This window comes from Solanum pennellii, chromosome 12, assembly GCF_001406875.1.
Source record: "Solanum pennellii chromosome 12, SPENNV200".
Lineage (NCBI taxonomy): Eukaryota > Viridiplantae > Streptophyta > Magnoliopsida > Solanales > Solanaceae > Solanum > Solanum pennellii.
In genome coordinates, this window is record NC_028648.1 from 7650054 (window position 1) to 7662900 (window position 12847).

At 35.0% G+C, this 12847-nt stretch overlaps 1 pseudogene; it reads left to right on the forward strand.

Annotated features, from left to right (window-relative positions):
• The first annotated feature begins 10547 nt into the window (after positions 1–10547).
• Positions 10548–11592, forward strand: LOC107006952 (annotated as a pseudogene).
• The last annotated feature ends 1255 nt before the right edge of the window (positions 11593–12847 follow it).

Consider the following 12847-nt stretch of genomic DNA (forward strand, 5'->3'; position numbering starts at 1 on the left):
CTCATTCTAACTTAAGATTCTTGTGGTTCTTGAGTGTAGGAGAATCATGAAGGGTTTTTGTCGACTCATTAATCTTAGAAATAACAATGATTTCTATCGGCAATTTCGGTAAGTATTAGTGGTACAAATTCATTTATTAATTTATTTGATTGATATTTTTTTTGCCAAAGTTGAAATCTTATTCTAACTTAAGATTCTTGTGGTTGTTGAGTGTTGGAGAAATGAAAACGAAGGGTTTTGCCCACTCTTTGACCTTAGAAATTATTGATGATTTTGGTAAGGTTAGTGTACCGATCTTAATTTTTATTCAATGTTGGAATCTCACTCAAACTTAAGATTCTTGTGATTCTTGAGTGCAGGATTGCAGGTGAATCAGAAACGGATGGTTTTGTTGACTTTTTGAACAGAGAAATCAACATTGATTCTTTTTTCCCATGATTCCGATAAGTATCAGTTTCACATATTCATTTTATTAATTGATTGATGGATATTTTGCACTTACCATGAACATCAAACAAAACAAATTATAAAAAATAATAGGAACAACGATTACAAAAGAAAAATAAATAATACTATTTGATTTCACAAGTCGATGTTTTTCAAAAATATTAGGGTTTTTTGGTTAACTGTAAATATCATTAACAAACAAAAGGATCATTACATCTATAGAGCACCTAAATTCATAGCCACATTCTAAGAAGGGTTTATGTCTTCAAGCCCTCCAACGGGACAAGAAAATAGTTACATAGAAAAATGTTGAATCAACCTATTACTTCTATGAGCCTTGTCAGATCCCCTGAACAATGTCATTCTCTCTATAAATTCTGTTTTTTATCTGTGCAATTGCTATGTCACTTCATAATTGTGCCTCTATACAACTCCAGTTTCTTTCCCTCCAAGTGTGGTAAACTATGCCACTCCAACCTATTGCAACCACTTCTTTATAGAATTGCCTCCAATGTTTCCTCTTGATTCTTTCTAGTACCTATCGCACCTCACCTATATACACTTATATGTTAGCCCAAGGTAAATACCAGCTTTCACTTATCCCAGCCAAGTGCAGTGGATAAAGAGATGCAACTGGGTCTCCATCACTTGGCTGTGGCATAAACAACATATCTCACTGTCAATAGGAATGTTCAAACATAACATCCTCTTCTTGATAAGTAGTCTGCCTTGTACTTCTAATCACATTATCATTCAATGCCTTGGTTGTGTTACAAAAGTCCAAATAACATCAACTATCTTTAGCCTGTTCAATTCACCCAGCGTTGCATTGTAGCTGCAGAGATTGAATATTGGCCAGAATGAGTTAGATTATACCTCTCTTGTATATACCAGTTCCTCTAGTTGTTCGGCAATATATATAACTTTTTCAAGTACAAATTGCAATCCAGAGGCAGAATATATATGTTCCCAAATGGAATCATCATTCCTTATTTAGATCTCATGACCCATTTCACCTACAACGTATTCTGTTTTTCTAATAACTTCCGTGACTATTTGCCTACTGATGCAACAATCCAATTACTGCAGCCCTCCAAACTCATGTGGACAACAAATCTTCTCCCATGCGACACTTTCCTCCTCTCTTTATTACTCCCCAAAGATAGTTCCTACAAATTCTATCAACTTCCTTGAGAATACTTTGGGCTAGAATGAACACAAACCCCTATAAACTATGTATAGAGAGAAAAACAGTAGCCACAATTTGAATTATACAGGCGTAAGATATAACCAGTTTTAATTCGGCTAGTGATCTTTTCTATTAGTTGGGTCCACTCTCTTCCACTTCTTGGAGGACAACAGAAGCCCAAGATATCTCATTGGAAGATGTCTTAGAGTGATCCCAGTCATTCCTAACAATTGTACGCAAGTTCCTATCGTCTACTCCAGCTACAAACAGGTTAGACTTATATACATTGGCCACAAAACTCGTTACTTCACTAAAATGAGTTAAAGTTTCCATCACTCTAGCCACATAACTAGTGTCACCTTTTCAAGAGATTTAGATCATCAACAAAGATTAAATGAGTAAACCTATAAGATGCTTACACAATGAATGAAAATGAAAGCCAAGTAACTCATCCACTTTAAGACCCTTGTCAAATCGTCCGTTACTAGGACAAAGAAGAGAGGAGACATTGGATCCCCTTGTCGTAAACCTCTCTTGCCAGCAAAAAATTCATGCCCTTCACCATTTACTTTTATAGTAAAATATGGTGAAGTTACACATAATATTACCAACTCTGTAAAGCTTTTAGGAAATCCATATCCAATGAGTGCTTCCTCCACAAATTCCCAGCTTACCATGTGATAGGCCTTTCTTAAATATTTTTTCATCAAATTATTAGGGTTTAAAATTTGACTGCGATTTTAAAATTAAAAACAATGTATGACATAGATTTTTGAGTTATTAGGTAAAATCATTCATTAATCAATTATAAATAGTCTAGTTGTTTTCCATTGTTGGAATCGAATCAAGAATGGTACATCTACATTCCCAAAAACAAGAATTGGGTATTTCAAACCCAATATCCAACAAAAAAAAATAGAGCAAGTAATTTCCAAACATATTTCAATTCAGACAAAGTGGTGAATATGAACTTCTCCACAGTTGAAGAGGAGAAATGTATTGGTACAATATGACGATCCTTCATTCACTGCTAACTCAAATTTTGCGTGAATTGAGACATCATTGATGTTGGCAAAGATTATGTTGTGATGGTTGTGGCGGAGGAACCTAATGTCAAGTGATATAGTGGAGAGAATGTCGTAGATGTAAAAGTCTTGAAGCCCACACTTTTTATTTGATATAGTAGGAAGCCGTAGACACTTATAGGGACTCAATTTCAAAGAACATATCTAACAAAAAATGTGGACTTGTAGACTTCTACCTCTAAAAAATTCCCCGCCGCCGCTGTCGCCTAGCAATTTGCCACCACCATCGATGTCTCAATTCAGGAAGAATTGGGGTTATCGGGTGAAAGAGTGATCACCATATTCTTTATAATACATCTCTCCTCCTCCACTATTGAGAAATCCATATTTTTCGCTGCCTCCGCTGAATTCCTTGTATCCACATCATCATCCTTCTCCTTCGTCTCGCATCCACCTTCTCTTACACCGTTCCTACCTCCATCCTTCCTCCTTCGTCTTTTTATCAAGAGTATCGACCACTGTTCTCTCCTTTGATAAATCGGTATCCGCCTCTGTCCCCTCGTCCACCTTCTCAGCCACGATTCAATCTGCTTCAATTAGCAATTGCACCAAATGAGTAGTCCCTTTGGCTTATTAACCTGGAGAAAGCATTACAAACTTGGAAACGGCATTTAACCAATAATTTCACTTGTGATTCATATGCATCACGAACATTTTTATCCAACTTGTTGTAGGTTTCTGAACCAATAGTTGGAGCACTATCGCAATTCGCAAGCACAACCTGGTCTTTATACCTGGAAATTAACATTACTTGTTCATGTTATCTGCAGTACCAAGAGATTGCTATGATCTGATGACTCCATGAGTTTTTTATAAAATAAAAGAGAAAAGTGTCACAAGTAATCACTAATTTATTACGAATCATGCTTCTGTCATCTTTTTTTTTTTTGAAAAGAAACGTCATTTCATTAACTAGAAAGGGAGCAAGAGAATTCATGTATATGAGATGGTAAGAAAAGATAGCAATCTAGTACCTATCTGGCATTACTATCTTTTCTTACCATCTCATATATGCATGTATTCTTTTCTCTCTTTCTGGTCAATGAAATAACGTTCCTTGAAAGAAAACAGCAAAAATAGGAGTGGTAATAAATTGGTAATTGTTGTGACACTTTTCTCTTTTCTTTTATAAAAAAATTCATGGAGTCATTAGATCATAGCAATCTTTTGGTGCTGGAGATAACATGAACAAGTAATGTTATGTTTCCAGGTTTAAATACCTGGTTGTGCTTGCGGACATTGATGGTGCTCCAACTGCTGGTTCACAAACCTACAAAAATTTGGATAAAACTATTCGTGATACATATAAATCACAGGTGAAATTAATGGTTAAATGCCTTTCTCCAAGTTTTTAATGTTTTCTTGAGGTTAATAACCTAAAGGAAAGACTCCTTTGGAGAAATTGCTAATTGAAGTTGACAGAATCGTGGCTGAGAAGGTCGAGGAGGGGACAGAGGCAGCTACCGATATATCAGCGGAGAGAACAGTGGCTGAGACGGTTGACAAGAAGACGAAGGATAAGGGGGTTGAGGTAGGCACGTTATTGGAGAAGGTGGAGGAGGAGATGAAGGAGGAGGAGGAGGAGGATGTGGATACAAGGAATGCGGCGGCGATGACAGTTATGGATTTCTCGATAGTGGAGGAGGAAGGATGAATTGGTACGAATATTGCGATCCTCTTTTACTCGATAACGCCAATTCTGCCTGAATTGAGGCATCGATAGTGGTGGCGATGTGTTATGCGGCGGCGAAGGGAGGGGGGAGAATAACCAAGAAGTAGAAATCTACAAAACCTGAGACTTTTTGTTTGATATGGTGTTCATGGAATTTAAGTCCTTATAAATGTATACAACTTCCTATTATAATAGACAAAAAGTGTCGGGCTTCTATATGATGTTCGTGGTGGAGAAACTAATGTCAAGTGATAGTCATAACAGTTCTTAGTCATTCATGTAAGACAAAAGGTGTACAAAATTTTAAAAAAAAAGTTCGGGAGGGAAAGGGTAATAGGACCTTATTTTAGTTAAGGTGTGTCTCTGGGATTTTGGTTGTAGTCACGGGGAGTACTTGTGTCTTATTACTTTCTAATCATAGTAAGGTGACATTATTCTTTTTCGTACAAACTAAAAAGGAAATGGTCCCACATAAAAAAGGATGGAAGGAGTATAAAGTATTAGGAATTTAATTATATAAGTAAATTATACTTAACAATTTTATTTATTATAAAATATTTAAATAGAGGGTCAAAAATTTAATTAACAATTTTAATGATGATTTTAATTGAATGTAGATTTAGATAACATAGGCCTATGGAAAAACTCAGGCCAAAAAAATGAAAGTTTATTCATGATTTTAATAACATGATTTCAGCGTTCAATGCATGACTCCATTGAAGATGGAAAGTCCCATTTTTTTCTCCTTTTTGTATAGAGAAATGAAAAACAATGAAACAGTTTTAGCAAAACAAAAAATTCAATTGTTCTTCTTACTTATTTGAAATCATGTTAAGGAGAGAGTCAGTGTCACACCCCAACCCTAGGTGAGATAGGCAAGTACCATATGAATACATGTTTTGCAAGTGACCTATGATGAGAAAATAAACTACTATGCAAATAGATTTACTAATGACAACTTTTGTATGCAATACATGTTGACTAGCTAAAACGATACATGTGACAAGTGAAACCATGAATACACTATGAAAATATGCATAAAAGACTCGACAAAGCCCCGAATCAACCTGGAGCTCATCAAGAACTGCTGAGTATCATATGTTCCTATTAAGGAGATCTATTAGTTCTGTACATGTACTTGCAACACAAAACGCAGCATCACCAATAAGGGACGTTAGTACAAAAGAATATACTGAATACGTAAGCCATAATACAACCATATGTAAAATGAGAGTTCAAGTGAAATAAAATACCAATAGATAAGGATTAGAAACCACATTTGCTTATACTTGTGGAATTTTGTATACATGTTACAATATTTTCTTTACTTTGATGTACGTTATAATATTTATTGGGATCGTCCCATTCTAGTCTTTCGCCCCTGAACTAATACTCTTCTATACAAATTGGGATCTACCCATGCTAGGCTTTCGCCCTTGAGCTATCACCCTTCTATACCAATTGGGATCGGCCCATGCATTTTCCCCTGGGCTGCCACCCATAATTATACAAATTGCTTCACTTAGATTCTTTAATCTTTGAGATTGTTGTTTTGATGTTCACAATTCTTTTGAGATTGTTCTTTTGATAGATCATAACTCTTTTGAAGTTGTTGTTTTGGTAGTTATAATCATTGTTAAGATTTGGAATTATGGACCAGTAGTAGAAGACATACGAATCTGCACTTACAATAATGACAATGAGGTGGTAAGCAAATGTGACACCAATGTAATACTTAGGAGCTTATATGACTCAGTAAGCATTTGGACATCTCCAACTGAAGTACATATCAACTGAAGACATTTAACATTCAGCCAAGAGATTTGAACTCTATATTATATTCAAATACTCACTAACTAATATCAAATACAAGGTATACATGAACGTGGAACTAAAGGAGAATGTGGACAGATTCAACTTAAGGATGGATACATATTCCAAGAAAGTACATATAAAATGTACAATAGCGCAAGTAGGGATCTTGTGAGGTAACATTATAATCTAACACAATGGGAGTAATGACCAATAAAGGGAACATATGGACATGTGAAAGATGACATATATGATAGAATTGACAATTGAAGTAAGCTGGCGAGATATGGGAAGCTTGTATATCCAACATAGAAACATATGTATCATGTGTAATCTAGGGTCTTTTTTATTTATATAAGGGGAACACATGCGAAGGGAACTTTGACGATGAAATAAATTTAAACCTTTTATGTTAATACTTGGTAGAGTAGGCACGTACATTTACTAATAAACTCATATCAGAGTACTCACTTTCATGCTCTTGGGAGTAGGAACTGCAACTACGGATCAGTCACTACCAAGGGCACGTAGAAATCTTACTTTGTAATACAAGTGTTGGATTCAAGCCAAGGAAATAGGAAATCGAATAGCCTTACATACCTTACTGCACAAAATTGGATATTACAGTGTGTTAGCCGTCTTACTTTCAGATTATTTATCTACAATGGAGGAAATAATGTAACTAGCATTAGTAGTTTATCAACATGTTTGAGCTAATTGATAAGACCAAAATAGTAATTGGCAGCATATCTATAATTGGTCCCATCAAGAGTGTTCTTCCCATCCATTCTCCTCTAAAAAATTTATATACTATACAACCTTCTTATAAGATACTCTGAAACTCCCCGGGCTTCATCACGTCTGGAAAACTGTATTAAAGGAACGATAGAAAGTAAGCTCATGCAACTCTCAATTAAGTGGTGTATCACTACACTTTCAATGTTCTATCCTCTAACTAGTTCTCATGACTTATATGCACATATCCATCCAAACTCTCTTGTTTTATGATACGCAAAACAGTACCTAGCCATCACAATGTGGAAGTAACAATATAAGCTCACGGCTTCCGATTAGCACCCTGTGAGTTCCAACTAACATTACATTTAAGATGCTCCAAATGAGCTCATGATCAAAATCTAAGGGTACTCCACTCCATGGTTGTCCCAACAAGCACATCCTTCCTGAACTTTTACCAGATGTGTTCACCAAGCACACACCATATAGATACAACACTCCTCAGTTCATTAACATATACAAACTTTCCCAAACGATGCAAAAACAAGGGATGGATGAAAATTTTCATAGCTTACCTTTGTGGAACGAAACCTCACTATTTAAGACTTGGATTCTTCAAGTTTAGGTTGTCCTCTCCCACTTACTTTGATGTTAGATCAGATTATTCACTTGAATTTGTTAAGATGGGAGATGTTATACCAATTTGTACTTTAAAAACACCTGTTTCCTTCATATTTCAATGGTGAAGTTTTAGACTAGAATTCTTGGAGCTTTTATGGCTTTCCTTGGGAGTAATTTTTTTGGAGAAAAAGTGGTAAAGAAGATGTGATGAGCTTGAATGCTTTATAGGTAGCTTCTGGACGTTTTCACTCCATAAAATGGACAAATAATATGGTCCTTTACTTTAAGCAAGCCGGTGCATCACCTCCTTAATTTCTGCCACAAGTTTTTAAGTAGGTGCATCACCTACTTAATCTTTTCACTTAAATGTAGTCCACTTATTCTAGTAGGTGCATCACCTACTTGCCCCTTTTAACTTCAAGTTCAGTCCACTAATTCTAAGTAGCTGCATCACCTACTTGCCCCTTTTAACTTAAAGTGCAGTCCACTAATTCTAAGTAGTTGTATCACCTAGTTGTCACCTACTAGTATAGTTTAGTCAAGAAATCACCTCACTTATTTTATACCATTTTTCCAATCTTAGTTTCTTTATAAGACCGTAGCACTAATACACACTTGAACACTTTGACTTGTACATCGAATACCACCTTTTACTATCTCGAGTTCGAATTGTTTTTGAGTTCACTTAGTCGTATATGTGTTGGAAAGCACATGTATTTCAACTTTAAACCTATTCTATTGTCACTAGTTGCATAGGAAACAAAGCTATATCAAAAGGCAATTTATAAGTGTCATATAAATCAAACTAGTACACATAGAATATGGGGTGTTACTATATTATCAGTGATACAACCACCAGCTCAAGAGGGAAAACTTAACGATTAATCTTTACTTATTTGACTTCTATTTCATTGACCTTGATTTGGATAATCTCAGAATATTGATAAGTTATAGAAGGTTGTGAAAGAGGAGAACTACTATGGAGCTCAATAAATGTACAACTCTACTAGTGCCAGGTAACGCGGTCATCATTCAATTGAATTTGATTACGTGCTCATTATAATAATGATGTCTATATTTTTTTTTCAGATATGCGTCTGCTGAGAGATACTCCAATGCCTTGAATGTTCTTCAGTCTAGTGCTTGTTTGCAATTAGAAAAGGCCCAGGTTAATGTTATGTTCTGTTTTTCTTTTTCTCTTGTATGGTAAATTCAGAAGACAAGCTATAATTATAGTCTTGTGGGTTATGAATTTTATATGGATGATAATAACTAAGTTCTAAACTTAATATTTGTATATATTTTTTGATAATTTTTTGTAATATAAATATACTATTGAGGAAAACTTATTGGGTTTGGCCGAGCTTGTACCTGGAATTCTAGCTCTGCTTGGACTACAATCTCTATGATTCTTCTATTAATTAAACAAATGATACAAGGTAAGTACACTACATCTTTGTTCCCCATTTAGAAAAAGTTACCACTTAGCCTAATAACAAAGCAGAGAGATTGAGGAAATATGCAAGGTTCTATCTTTTAGTTATCAATCCAACAAATAAAAAAAATGGATACGCTGCTCTCTCTTCACTTATGTATACATTGAAGCAACTCTTCAAACCTAATGAATCTTTGGTTTGTGAATGTTGTACACAACGATATGTTGAATCTCTCTGTCAATATCTTTCTGCTCTGCAAGATTTCCTTGACAATACTACAAAGGATATTGAAACTCTTAAGGTATGTAATTGATCACTAGTATAGTTATCTAAATCTTACTAGTGATATATTTTTTATAACAATAATTATTATATCAAGTTTCTATTCCAAAGTTAAAGAAAAGAGGATCAGTAATGTAGTACACAAAACGGAAGATAGAGTTGATTCTAGTTAAGAAACATCCTTCTAGCATATAATGAGGATAACCGGCAAAAGGCTTATAGATCCTTTTATAAAGAATTGTTGAACGTTGAAGAACAAGTTTATTTTCTCAACAAAGAGGTGATGCTGATCGATGTTAACAAGCACGAAAGCAACTATGAAGAATTAGCAACAACTCCCTCCTCACAAGAAATATATACAATTGAGGAAAGTATTTTGTCGGGATGGAGGATGACTTCAACACTTAGGTATGTTAAAATTTTCATCTTTGAGTATTATCCGAAATACATAAACTTCATATCCTGATTCATTAACGCTGCGTCATTATGGAATGAAGTGCTTATGTAGAATTCTTTCATTTGATTTTAATGCAGAAACTTGCGCTTCCAGATAGAATTTTGAATATTTGATCCTAAAAGGTGTTCTTGAGAGTTTATGCTTGAATTTTTTCTTCTTATTCGTTATCAGAGTTGTATTTGACCTTCTGATAGTTAGATTCCCAGAATGTTTGAACATTTTGGATACTTGATTTGCACTATGTGGTGAGAGGTTATGGCTGACTCAATTGTATGGGTATGTAAAATACAAGATTTTCAATCCTAGCAGGAATTGATTGACAGGGCCATCACTATTTTTATGTATGGATATATAACTAAATACCAATTTTCTAGTTCTAGCAGCTTGAACTAAAATATTGATATATTACAAGAAAGTATTTAAATTATTCAAAGTGAGTGGTTGTGGACTCGTTCACGGCTAAAATAAATGACAGTTTAGATGAGCCGTCAATATAATGTAAGTTGTTTGTCATAGGAAATACAGTGGTTTGGAGACAAAAGAGTCATTTTGAAGCTAAAATACTAAAAGGGACAACAAATTTGGCAATTAACCTACATAGACAAACCACTGGTTGGAAAATAGTGATGCCTTCTTCTAGATCCGTCTTTAAATGGTTGGAAACATTATTGGGAATTAAAATTGTATGTCAAGTCAAAATAGGATAAACAAATAGATCTAAGTGGTCTATTACTCCATTTTGGTATCGGAAAAGAAAAGGTGTAACGTGACTTATAAATTACTCTCATTAGTATGTACAATATGTGTTCCAATGGCGGGATTATCGTGGAAGAGAGGCACAACTCTTCGTAAAGGTGGATTTGGAGCCATCTCGTTAGCTTCTACCTCAAATGCACTATTCTGTGGTGTTACTCTCCCCTCTCTCATGGCTCTCAAATCATGCAACTTCAATGCTTCTCAATCGTTGAAAGAAGAAGCAGAAATCCTCCTAATGTTCAAACATTCTCCTTACATTGTTCACAGTTTCGGAGCTAATGTCTCTTTTGATGAAAACGTCATTCTTTAAAACTTATTGCTCGAGTATGCTTCCGGATCAAGCCTTGCTGATCGTCTTCAAAACTTCAATTAATTGTTGGAGTTTGAAGTTAAGAAACACAGGAAGAATGTTCTTTTAGGGCTTAGTTGCATTCACAACAATGGAATTATTTACTGTGACATCAAGCCTGGCAATATTCTCCATGTGGGCATGGACAAAACTTCTAAGATTGTTGATTTCGGGCTCTCCTTGACCTTGGAAGATGGCATGAACCAAAAACAGGAATTTATCAGGGAACAGAAAGATTAACACTGAGTATAAACCACAAGTTGATATTTGGGCTCTTGGATGTACTGTCTATGAGCTGATTACGGGACACTGATGTGGGAAGATGCAGATGGTGATTATGTGTTGGACAAAATTGAGTTTTAGGAACCAAAGTTTTAGAATTCAAAGTTATCAAATGAGGCTCAAGATTTTCTAGGAAAATGTCTTGTGAAGAATCCGAGCACACGTTGGACTGCGGACAAGCTCTTGAACCAAACTTTTATGCAGAATTCGTCCAAAGTAGCCAACATAGAAATAACAAGGAAGAAGAAAATTAATTTGTGTCCCTTCTACACAAACCAATCCAGAAGATAACATTCAAGATCTGCCATCATAAATTCTCAAGGCAATTGTTGGATTCGAAGCCCCTTCTTGACAAACCAATCAAGAAGATAACATTCAAGATTGGTAATCATAAATTCGTGAGCTGATTCCCAGTTCTTAAGAAAGTAGAGAATGAAACTTAAGATTACTAAGTACTGACAATAGATAGGTAGATCCATATAAATTGATTTTTTTTCTTTTGTGTGTGTGTGTGTGTGTGTGTGTGTGTGTGTGTATATATATATATATATATATATATATATATAGAGAGAGAGAGAGAGAGAGAGAGAGAGAGGGTATGTATGAGCTTGATCCGTCTTTAGGATTTCTATTGGGGTACGAAGGCAACGTGTGACCAAGATGATTTCACATGGAAAGTGCAGTCCACTATAAGAAACTAACTCATAATAAGGATATTGGAATGACTGTTATATACTTTCAGCATACAACCATACACAACATTCATATGTAAAACCAACACAATAAGATACAGTTCTTGGGTGAACACCTTAATCTTTTGTACTAATCAATATTGCAGATCTAGACCATCAAAAGAGAAACAAGATCGAGCCTATTTGCTCGATCCCTTGCATCCATCTACTCAGCTTGTCACTATATAGGAACTACAAAGACATTATATATATTATATATAGACTCTAGATTCATCTGCAAAACTAACTTATACACCTTCTTACAGAGTTGGTTTGGTTCTTGTGGAATTAACTCAATGGACGATGAATTAACATGAATATTTGGTAGGAAGATAATAAGTAGAAAATAAAATCAAGATAGTATCTTGGTAGGTGATATTTAGGTAAACCATAAAATGGTTTCACATATTTAACCTTGACATTTTTTGACAAATAGTGATGTCATGGATGACATCATTAGGAGGAATTCATTCCTATAAATAGGTAACTCTTAATTCATTTTCAAATCATCCTCTCACTTGCATTCTCACCTTCTAAGGCATTTGATGTTCTCTCTCTAGTATTGCACTTGTATTCTTTGTAGAGTGAAATAAATATTGGTGCAGTTATTCTTTGGTGGACGTCAGACCATCTTGATCCGAACCACGTTAAATATTGTTGTTCTTCCTTGTTCTTTATATTCACGATTTCGCTAAAAATTGGTATTTGAGTCAAGGTTCTGTCTGAGTATGCTCTGTGGATGCAATACAGTCTGAACTTCCACATCAAAAAACAATTACTTTGGTTTTCTGTAGTTCAATATACATTGTAGTAGAATAGGAAAAACAAGTAAAGATGAGTTCCATGAAATTTAAAATTGATAAATTTAGTGGGCGCAACAACATCAATATTTGGAAGATCTAGATGATGATGTTACTGTGGAGAGAAGTTTTAATCCATGTTATTGATGGAAAGTACCCCGATAAGATATCGAATTCGGACAAGGAAAAGATT